The 12,399-nt window shown below is 39.5% G+C and overlaps 1 pseudogene; it reads left to right on the forward strand.

Moving 5' to 3' along the window:
- Positions 1 to 12,399, forward strand: part of LOC113067858 (cysteine protease ATG4D-like) — a 591,286-nt pseudogene that overhangs the window by 130,520 nt on the left and 448,367 nt on the right.

Below are 12,399 nucleotides of genomic sequence, written 5' to 3' on the forward strand. Positions count from 1 at the left end.
GCAAACTTTTATATTAATTTATTCATTCATTTATTCTTTAAATTCGACTTACTTTTACTTTAATTTACACTCTAAGAAAAGTCAAAGTGTAAGAATAGGGCACATTATACTGTTAAAATGAAGGATTGTTTCACAGGTGTTTTACATGTATTTTGAATTATGCTTTGCATTGAGTTGTGCATTGGGGTTGAAATAAATGTTTGTAAACTTACTGTTAATTTTCTGCCAGGACATTGTTTTTCTACTGATTTTTTTTTTCTTATAATGTACTTTTTTTTTTTTTTTTTTGATAAGTACTACTTTTGCTGCGTATACAATATGTTGTATAAGGAATCATTTTCAAGCCCCATTCTGTTCTGTTTAAGGGAGCACACATTTTCTGTAACTGTCATTAATTGTCTGCATTCAAGGTCACAAGTCACTGTTAAGAAGCAGTACATTTCCATACCTTTTGCTTGTGATTATAACACTTGTTTAAGTTGAGACAAAGGTTATACAATAAACTTATTTCTTTTCACTTCCTTTCCCGGCTCCTGCACTCCTCCTGCATCTAATCTTGTCAAGTCTAGATATGTGTATATTGCTTTTCAGAATTATTTCAAAGGAACTTTACAGACAATTGTGCCTTACAACCATGTTTTTAAGTAAAAAAGTAATTCACTATAAATCTACTACAAATTCTAGTAAAAATTCTTCAAAATTGTTGAGTTTTGTGTTTCCTCATCTATTGTCACACAAAAGTCATGTCTACTGTATATTACTATACTATTTATTAAAACTAAGATATCTTTATATAAAATAACTGAATAAAATTAATAGTCCAAATTCCTCATTTAGACAACTAAGGCAGTTGTTTATGTCTCCATAATTCAATGGCCTAAATAAACAAACAAACAAACAAACTATGTTTTATAAATAATGTTAAATAATAATAACAAAAAAATTGTTTTTTTTTTACCTATCATTAGAGATATGTTACTCCTTTAATAGCATGTTTTTGCAATTATTCTTTTCTATTCTTTTCTATAGTACCTTTAAGATTAAAGAAGATAAAGACAAAGCCACACACCAGACCAACCGGCTGGAGGAATGGGAATACATAATTAGGTTTCGTGCCAGATCAATAAGGAGTTGGAAGGGTAAGCACCGGTGACCCAACGGTGGTACAGTAGCTGTATCTACGTGACATGACGTCTCCGTTACCTCCTTCAGGGAATGAGGGTTATATACCTAACTGAGATATTCCCTTTCAGTTCGTCACTCAGAGTCACATTGGTGACCAATGAACTGGGATCCCTACCATAGTGCCACGGATGCTGCCCCTTCTAGCATCTTGTGCGAGCCTCCTGTGCCCCTTTTTGGTGAAAGCCAGGGCTCAGGACAAGAAGGCCAGTCACATAGCATTACCCACTCTGTGAGATTGGATAACACAAGGAAACATACGTGTTCCACTTTGAACCGGAATGTTTTGTTGTCTCTGTAACAGACAAAGAGCTGATCTAAGGTCCTGAAGCTTTGTGTCCAGTCTATGTACAACCTCAAGGCTCGGACAGGACAAAGCAAGGCTAGAGCTGGGTCTGCCTCCTCCAGGGGCAGCGCTTGCATGCTCACCACCTGATCCCTGAAGGGAGGCAGCCTCGCGTAGGCTTTATCCACTAACGCTTGGTGGATAATATTGGGCCTTCTGGGATGATGCTGATTTGGACAGATGGACAGATAGCTCACATGCATCTATCCCACCTCAGGCATTGCCCCATAGCCCTACTCATTCAGCATCCCAATGTTGGAATAAGCATAAGGGCTGAAGAGCTGGACTAAAAATGGCTTAACCTATTATCTCAACACCTCAAAACCAGTAGGTCCCGACATGGAGGTTGTGATTTAGCACAGTGGAAGTGTCCATCCAATTTACTCTTAGGATGAACATCCAGCTTCTTGGCCGGCAAGTCAATGTTTAACCTGGGTACGGCACAAGTACAACCTCCACCAACTCCTCATATGTTGACCACATCAACCTCCTTGGAGGAAGAGAGGTATAGCACTGTGCTTTCACTTGGAAGGAAGAAACCGCAGAGCATGTTTCCGTGCCCCAAGAACACTGTATTAGAGGAAGAGGGAGGAGAAAGGGTGAGGCCTGTCTACAATTCCTCTGCTAAATGATATAGACATCTAAAATTCTTAAAGCCAGATGACTATATCATAATTAAATCCTCAGAATTAAATGCTGCCAAACAACCAGACAAGTGAAACATGGTTTGGATGTTAAGCTGAATAATATAGTCAATTTAAAAGAATTGTTAATAATATCTTGCAAAAGCATTAATATGTTTGCAGCAATTAGAGGAAAGAGAGAAAGAGAAAGGGAACTTCCTGACTTCTCAAGTTTTCCCCTTAATGCAGACCCGTAATGCACACATTGTCTCAACAATGCAAGATCCAAGCCACACCATTCTATATTGCATGAGACTCAAGAAGAAAAGCCAGCGGGTCAGAGCTTAACATTCAAGATGGTGTACACTTTTACAAGTCTCATTTATGAATGAACACAGCCAGCCCCCTCAAGAGCTTACTATGTGTGCTTAGCTCCCAAACAATCCAAACATAAATTGCGTGTATCCCCACCCAAGTAGCGAGGGCAGGAAAAAACAAGCAATCTAAAATGCAGTCTGCTCATATGCAAGAGATTGAGGTGGCGAGTCCTCAATCTCTTTTGCATTAATGCTAACAACATCAACCTCCTTAGAGGAAGATAGCTGTAGCTGATAGCTGGGAAGAGACCACAGCGCAGGCTTCCAAACCCCAAGAGAGAGCGCTAATCTAGTGAATGAAAGTGGTGAAAGGGCGAGCCCGTCTTGCATGTCTCTGTCAGACATGCAAAAGAAATCTAATGTATCTCTTGCTCTGGCTACTGTGTATAGACCACCAGGGCCGTATACAGAATTCCTAAAAGAATTTGCATATTTCCTCTCAGACCTTCTAGTTACAGTTGATAAGGCGCTAATCATGGGAGATTTTAATATTCACGTTGATAATGCAAATGATACATTAGGACTTGCGTTTACTGACCTAATAAACTCCTTTGGAGTCAAGCAAAATGTCACCGGGCCCACTCATCGCTTTAATCATACACTAGATTTAATTATATCGCATGGAATCGATCTTACTGCTATAGATATTGTACCTCAAAGTGATGATATTACAGACCATTTTCTTGTATCGTGCATGCTGCGTATAACTGATATTAACTATATGTCGCAGCGATGCCGTCTGGGCAGAACTATTGTTCCAGCCACTAAAGAAAGATTCGCAAATAACCTGCCTGATCTATCTCAACTGCTATTTGTACCCAAAAATACACATGAATTAGACGAAATTACTGACAACATGGGCACTATTTTCTCTAATACATTAGAAGCTGTTGCCCCGATCAAATTGAAAAAGGTTAGAGAAAAACGTACTGTACCATGGTATAACAGTAATACTCACTCTCTCAAGAAAGTAACTCGTAGTCTTGAACGCAAATGGAGAAAAACTAACTTAGAAGTTTTTAGAATTGCATGGAAAAACAGTATGTCCAGCTATAGACAGGCTCTAAAAACTGCTAGGGCAGAGCATATACACACACTCATTGAAAATAACCAAAACAATCCAAGGTTTTTATTTAGCACAGTGGCTAAGTTAACAAATTACCAGACGCCACCTGATTCAAATATTCCACCAACATTAAATAGTAATGACTTTATGAATTTCTTCACTGATAAAATAGATAACATTAGAAATACAATAGCGAATGTAGATTCTACAGCGTTTAACACTTCAGTTTCATCCATCGCACCCAAAGATAAACTGCAGTGCTTTACAACCATAGGACATTAAATTACTGAAAGAGCTGTTACCTGTAGCAGAAGAACCGCTTCTCAATATCATTAACTCGTCGTTATCTTTAGGTCACGTCCCAAAACCATTCAAGCTGGCGGTTATCAAGCCTCTTATTAAGAAACCAAAACTTGATCCTAGTGTACTGGCAAATTATAGGCCTATTTCAAATCTTCCATTTATGTCTAAAATATGGAGTGCCACAAGGATCCGTCCTAGGTCCCCTTCTATTTTCAATATACATGTTGCCCCTTGGTAATATTATTAGAAAATACGGAATTAGCTTCCACTGTTATGCTGATGATACTCAGCTATATATTTCAATGAGACCAGATGAAACTTCCCAATTATCTAAGCTAACGGAGTGTGTTAAAAATGTAAAAGATTGGATGACAAATAATTTTCTCCAATTAAATTCAGGTAAGACAGAGATACTAATTATTGGACCAAAAAACACTACACAGAATCTTGTAGATTACAATCTGCAACTAGATGGATGTACTGTTACTTCCTCTACAGTCAGAAATCTGGGTGTTATATTAGACAGCAATTTGTCTTTTGAAAATCATATTTCCAATGTTACAAAAACTGCATTCTTACATCTTAGAAACATTGCCAAGCTACGAAACATGTTATCTGTTTCTGATGCAGAAAAGCTAGTTCATGCATTCATGACCTCTAGACTGGACTATTGTAATGCACTTCTAGGTGGTTGTCCTGCTTCGTCAATAAACAAGCTACAGGTAGTCCAAAATGCAGCAGCTAGAGTCCTTACCAGGTCAAGAAAATATGATCATATTACCCCAATTTTACAGTCTCTGCACTGGCTACCTATTAAGTTCCGTATCAGTTACAAATTATCATTACTTACCTATAAGGCCCTAAATGGTTTAGCTCCTGCGTACCTAACTAGCCTTCTACCACGTTACAACCCATCGCACACCCTAAGGTCACAAAACGCTGGACTTTTGGTAGTTCCTAGGATAGCAAAGTCCACTAAAGGAGGTAGAGCTTTCTCACATTTGGCTCCCAAACTCTGGAATAGCCTTCCTGATAATGTTCGGGGTTCAGACACACTCTCTCTGTTTAAATCTAGATTAAAAACACATCTCTTTCGCCAAGCATTCGAATAATGTATCTTTTTAATTGTGAGTGTAGTTGCATCTGATCAAAGGTGCATTTTTATTCATTACCTTAGGTTAAACTAATCTTACTTTGATGGATCAGCAGCTATGCTAATGATGTCTGTATTTTGTTTCTATGTTTCGCCACGGGATGTAACTAGATTTACACAAGCTCCAGTCTGGATCCAGAACACCTGAGAAGAGATGATGCTGACCCTCAGAGGACCTCAGATGATGCTAACCCTGAATCAACAAACAGAACTTACAATTATTGCTAAATGTGTGACTGCATCATATAATAACTTAATTAATAATATTGATAGTTCATCGTCTAGCTGACTACGTCTTGTATTATTATTATTTTTTTTATTTTTTCTAAAATCCTGTCAAATGTGCACAAACTACTGGCTACTACTAAATATTGTAGAAACATAATTTTCTGTAAAGTTGCTTTGTAACGATTTGTTTTGTAAAAAGCGCTATACAAATAAACTTGAATTGAACTGAATTGAATTGAACCCATCCACTAGATCAATACACTGTGTGCAGAATTATTAGGCAAATGAGTATTTTGACCACATTATCCTCTTTATGCATGTTGTCTTAGTCCAAGCTGTATAGGCTCGAAAGCCTACTACCAATTAAGCATATTAGGTGATGTGCATCTCAGTAATGAGAAGGGGTGTGGTTTAATGACATCAACACCCTATATCAGGTGTGCATAATTATTAGGCAACTTCCTTTCCTTTGGCAAAATGGGTCAAAAGAAGGACTTGACAGGCTCCGAAAAGTCAAAAATAGTGAGATATCTTGCAGAGGGATGCAGCACTCTTAAAATTGCCAAGCTTCTGAAGCGTGATCATCGAACAATCAAGCGTTTCATTCAAAATAGCCAACAGGGTCGCAAGAAGCGTGTGGGAAAACCAAGGCGCAAAATAACTGCCTGTGAACTGAGAAAAGTCAAGCGTACAGCTGCCAAGATGCCACTTGCCACCAGTTTTGCCATATTTCAGAGCTGCAACATCACTGGAGTGCCCAAAAGCACAAGGTGTGCAATACTCCGAGACATGGCCAAGGTAAGAAAGGCTGAAAAACGACCACCACTGAACAAGACACACATGCTGAAACGTCAAGACTGGGCAAAGAAATATCTCAAGACTGATTTTTCTAAGGTTTTATGGACTGATGAAATGAGTGAGTCTTGATGGGCCAGATGGATGGGCCCGTGGCTGGATCGGTAAAGGGCAGAGAGCTCCAGTCCGACTCAGACGCCAGCAAGGTGGAGGTGGAGTACTGGTTCGGGCTGCTATCATCAAAGATGAGCTTGTGGGGCCTTTTCGGGTTGAGGATGGAGTGAAGCTCAACTCCCAGTCCTACTGCCAGTTTGTGGTACAGGAAGAAGTCTGCATCCTTCAAGAAAAACATGATTTTCATGCAGGACAATGCTCCATCACACGTGTCCAAGTACTCCACAGCGTGGCTGGCAAGAAAGGGTCTAAAAGAAGAAAAACGAATGACTTGGCATCCTTGTTCACCTGATCTGAACCCCATAGAGAACCTGTGGTCCATCATGAAATGTGAGATTTACAAGGAGGGAAAACAGTACACCTCTCTGAACAGTGTCTTGGAGGCTGTGGTTGCTGCTGCACGCAATGTTGATGGTGAACAGATCAAAACACTGACAGAATCCATGGATGGCAGGCTTTTGAGTGTCCTTGCAAAGAAAGGTGGCTATATTGGTCACTGATTTGTTTTTGTTTTGTTTTTGAATGTCAGAAATGTATATTTGTGAATTTTGAGATGTTATATTGGTTTCACTGCTGAAAATAAATAATTGAAATGGGTATATATTTGTTTTTTGTTAAGTTGCCTAATAATTATGCACAGTAATAGTCACCTGCACACACAGATATCCTCCTAAAATAGCTACAACTAAAAACAAACTAAAAACTACTTCCAAAAATATTCAGCTTTGATATTAATGAGTTTTTGGAAATCATTGAGAACATGGTTGTTGTTCAATAATAAAATTATTCCTCAAAAATACAACTTGCCTAATAATTCTGCACTCCCTGTATGCGATACGCCGAATCTCAGTGGGATCAGAACTGCAAAGATTGCAAACACTGACACACTTCTTAGAGTTTCCCCACTGGGAGCATGATGCACAGTCAGCCCCCTCGAGAACTGGCTGTGTGTGTAAAGTTTAGCGTGGGCAGGGAAGAACACACAATCTAAAGTGCTGCCTACTTTCTCATCATAATATATTGTTGTGATTGTGCATTGACAAATAACAGTAAATAAGACTGACACACACAGAGAGTGCTTGCTGAAGACAGAATCTAACACTGCTTGTTTCGATTGCGCTTTTAAGCTTCCTGGCCTCCACGTCACCCCACCTGTGATGTCTCACCATTCCATTGGACACGTTTTATCTAAAGCATTTCTGATGCAGCTTGAGTTCCCTGAATGCAACCAAGGCAGCGCGAGTCTCCTGATTAGCGCGTCAGGAAGCAGCAGTCAGAACAGTGATAATCATGTAATCACGTGCCGGAGGATGAGGTTCAGAGGGCTCTAAAGCACGTGAACATCAGGAAAGCAGCAGGTCCTGATCTGAGGTCCTGTGCTGATCAGCTCGCTGGTTTATTTACATCTGGATTCTTAGTAGGACTGGTTGTTAGAGATCCCTAACTTTCAGCACAACAATTGAATGGGGATGTCATCTTGTGTGGGGTGAAATTTGGCACAGATTTCATGGTGCCACCAGTGTGCCACAGCCAGTGACTGCTTCGTTACGCTACAGTGGCAAGTTCTTTGATTGCCCTCCGTTGGGACTGCCCTCTGATCCCTACTTCCTCCAAGAGCCTTGTGGTAGAGCTGGCTACAAAACCTCTGCATCCCACCTCCACTGGCCACACCTTCACGTTCCAGCCCCGCCCCTCTGCTTCAGCTGCTAAGTTGGCATATCGCAGCCTCTTCCGCTCAAATGCCTCGTCAATGGCATCCTCCCATGGGACAGTCATTTCAACGATGAAGAAACGCCAGCAGGACTTGGACCAAAGGACAAGGTCTGGGCGCAGGTTGGTTGCTGCAATTTCTGGTGGGAAGGTGAGCCTCTGGTCAAGGTCTACCCGCATTTCCCAATCCTGGGCTGCGTTCAGTGGGCCAGAGTCTGGGAGTGATGGCTTAGTCCACTGTTTCTCCCCTTCCCGCATGAAGGTTGTTCTCCGCGGGATGGTAGTTTGGGCATTTAGAGACGCGGCGTTGCCCTCTTGTTCTCAAGTTCGACCGCCAAACACCTCAGCACTTGGTTGTGGTGCCAGGTGTACCTTCCTTGAGTTAGGGTTGTCTTACAACAGACCAGGATGTGTTCCATGTGATTTTTCTCCTCTCCACGCCATCCCACTTCATCCAGCGGCCTTGCTGGGCTTGGGAGACAGCCTTGGCACACCTGGCTGCTTCCTCCTGGTGGCGCACCTCCTCCACCACCATGTGCCGCCATTCGGTTGGAGTAGCCTTTTGCCATGTGGGTGTTGCTGCTTCCAATCCAAGGCCCCCTCTGCCATGTTGGACCTGCCCCACTATATCCCGGTGTTTGAGGGCAGCCTTTGCCGCTGCAACCGCTGCCGACGGCTTCCATTTCCTCCCCGTTGCTAGGGTAGGAGCAGCACCTCTGATGACTGGATCCCGGGATTCTGTGAGAGTCATTTCCAGCCTTGATTTGGCACATTTGTACTCCTCCACCATGCTTGAGATTGGCAGGGACAGGCCAATGCTGGTAAGGCATCTCAGCAGTCCCAGCTACTTCCTGACTTGTGCATTCACTAATGAGTCCCTTGCTACCTCGGTGGTTCACCCCTCCTTTAAAAAATCTATCATCATCCATGTGCCTAAGAACAATAACCCCTATTGCCTGAATGACTATCATCCAGTTGCCCTCACGTCAGCAGTCATGAAGGTCTTTGAGAAACTTATAAAGAACAATATTTGCTCCTCCATCCCTGATACTTTGAACTCTCTTCAGTTTGCCTATCACCGCAGCAGATCTACTGAAGGTGCCATCTCTCATGTCCTGCACTCTTCTCTCACACATATTGACAGCAGCAATGGGAACTACAGTATGTTCCTTTTATGATCAGTGGAACCCCTGTGGAGAGGGTGAGAGGCTTCAAGTATCTTGGTGTAAACATCTCAGAGAACTTGACTTGGTCTACCCACATACAATAAAATAAAGCCAGGTAAAGACTGTACCATCTGCAACAGCTGAGGAAATTCAGGGTTTTGCCAGCAATCCTGAAAACTTTCTATTCAGAGGCCATAGAAAGTGTATTGACTAAATATCAGTGTGGTATGGGAACAGCTCCAGTCAAGACTGCAAAGCCCTGCAGAGAGTTGTGCAGGACATCTACCTCAAATGCTGAAAAAGAAGAGCTGTTAAAATAATCAAGGATTCAAACCACCCTAGCAATAGTCTTTTCACTTTGCTGCCATCTGGTAAGCGCTTCCATAGCCTGATGGCAATAAACTGAGAGACTTAGGAGGAGTTTCTTCCCCCAGGCCATCATGCTCCTAAGCTCAAAACCAGGCTCTTAACATCAACATGACTCCACTTAATAATCATTTTCTACCTCATATTGACATATTGACAGTGTCATAACCTGTGTGCACATTAGTCTCTTGTACATTCCTGTGTATCTTAATATTTAAGACTACAGTATACTTTAATGCAGATTTGTTTCTATTCTATATTTAATTCTACAGTATATTTTTTTCATACCTATATTTATGTATATTTTCCTCTGTGTTGTATTCTTTTATAATTGGACTGTCCATGGAGTGGACATGACTCACATTTCACTGCTGGTTATATATTCTCTATATCAGTGGTTCCCAACCTTTTTCAACTCGCGGCTCACACAACCAAACAGATATGTTTTCGCGGCCCAGCTATTGTTGGGTTAATAACTTAGTACTCAGAAGCTAGATTGTTAACTGTCTTTATTGAATGAACTGTCAATGAACAGAAAATAACTCGGTCTGGCACCGCTTGGCACAACTGCTGTTGTTCTGTATGCAGCAAAAATATATACGATAAATTGGTGGTTTATTCTTAAACCAATCAGCTAGCTCGAATAGTAAACAATTTAATATTTTTTTCTTATTTAATTATATATATGAAATTATGTTATTAAGTTATGACTTAGATATTTTTACATGAATAGTGTATTGACTCAGTGTATCTCAGTGTGGTATGGGAACAGATCCAGTCAAGACTGCAAAGCCCTGCAGAGAGTTGTGCACTTAGCTGAGTGCATCTCAGGGTCTGCTCTCCCCTCTCTGCAGGACATGTACCTCAAACGCTGCAAAAGCAGAGCTGCTAAAATCATCCAGGACTCCATCCACCCCAGTAACCATCTTTTCACTTTGTTGCCATCTGGTAAGCACTTCTGTAGCCTGATGGCAATCCCAAGATCTTATGAGAAGTTTCTTCCCCCAGGCGATCAGGATTCATAAAACCAGCCTCTTAACATCTTCATGTCTCTACTTATTACATTTGCCTCTTATACATTCCTGTGTATCATTTAAGACTACAGTATAATGCACATATGCACATTGCCTTTTGTACATCCCTGTGTATCTTAATATTTAAGACTACAGTGTACTTTAATGCACATTATTTTCCATTCTATATTTAATTCTACAGTATACATATTTTTTATATTTTATTCTTATATTTTTATTGTTTAGTTTTATTACATTCTTTCATAGCTATATATATATATATATATATATATATATATATATATATATATATATATATATATATGCGCTATATAATTGTGTATGTGACGAATAAAAATCTTGAATCTTGAATAGTTATTGGCGGCCCACCTGCATACCATCGCGACCCACTAGGGGGCCGCAGCCCACAGGTTGAAAACCACTGCTCTATATAATTGTGTATGTGACGAAATACAAATCTTGAATCAGTATTTCAAGTATTTCTGCCGTAATTATGACCAAACTGCTTTTTTCATCTTATTAACAGAGCTTATTTATAGAAACAACTTATTGATGGATACTGGGAGTATTTATGTCAAACTAGATTAATTTTTTTATAATAAAATATTTTCTTCAATACTAAAACACTTACAAAAAATAAGTTAAATCAAGTGTGCTATTAGTATAGTTCTTTTAAACTAAAAATAGGAAAAAAAAATTTAGTTTAATTTTTATGTACTTCTCAGAAGTGGGCTTTATGTACGCCTCATAAATATACTTCAAATGACATTTAAGTATACTTGAAGTTGACATACAAAAATTCTAAATATATTTGAGCTATACTCCTAGAATCCGTGTTTTCATTATTATACGGTAGAGGGCGCTAGTACACATCTTCTGCACAGAAATTCCAAAAAAACACGTGAAGAAAAAAGAGACACCAGATACTAACACATGTAACACGATCATCTGACATGAAACAGCATCAGAACTGTAACGTTATGGAATAAATTTTCAGCAATTTTTATCATATTTCACTGCTGTTTCTATACATGCTGTTTTTATGTCCCGGTGACCAGTGAAAGTGCAGTTCTGACTCTCTGCCCATTAATTTAGATGGTCTTGGGCTGGTCTTGTTATTCTGAAATAGCTGCCCGGAGGTGTTGCCAAGATGGCGGCCGAGTGGCATGACTTGCCTGAAAGGACTTTGGTAATAATTATAGTCAAGCTTTGGTGTGTTGATCGACTCCATCTACGTTTTGATTATCAATCTGAATCCAATTGATAGTCTTTTTTCAGCTTTTTTGTTCCATATGTTATTTCTTTATTTTTTTATGAAACACATTAAAATGTTAAAAAAATAATGCATGAAGCTAGAATAAAATGTTTTGTTTAAAAGCAGATACCCTATTCTTTTTTGGATGTTTTTTATGGTCAGATATTCATACAACAAAATATATACTCAAAATCTAAATAGGGACATAGTAGTATACTTAAAGTATGATGTAAGGTTTCACTTAAAGAAAACTTATGAGTATACTTGCACTATAAAACTACTAAACTAATAGTTTACGGAGACTAGACTTATTTAATTAGTAAACTTTAGTAATAAAAATTAGTAATCAGTATACCTATAAGTTCACTTTTAGTATAATTGCAGTACAAACTAAAAAACATAGAGGTTAACTAGTTGTGTACTCAAAGTCTGCTACTGTTATACTTAAAGTATACTTAAGTATACTTTTATATACAAGAAAGTGGGCCAATTTAGTCCCAAGGAGTATTGAAACAGTACACTTACAAGTATACTACTAGAACACTGATATTTGTATACTTACTACATTAAGTGTACTTAAAATATACACTTGAACTTTTATTAAGTATAGGCTACTTAGTA

The sequence above is a fragment of the Carassius auratus genome, linkage group LG28B, assembly GCF_003368295.1.
Source record: "Carassius auratus strain Wakin linkage group LG28B, ASM336829v1, whole genome shotgun sequence".
Taxonomy (NCBI): domain Eukaryota; kingdom Metazoa; phylum Chordata; class Actinopteri; order Cypriniformes; family Cyprinidae; genus Carassius; species Carassius auratus.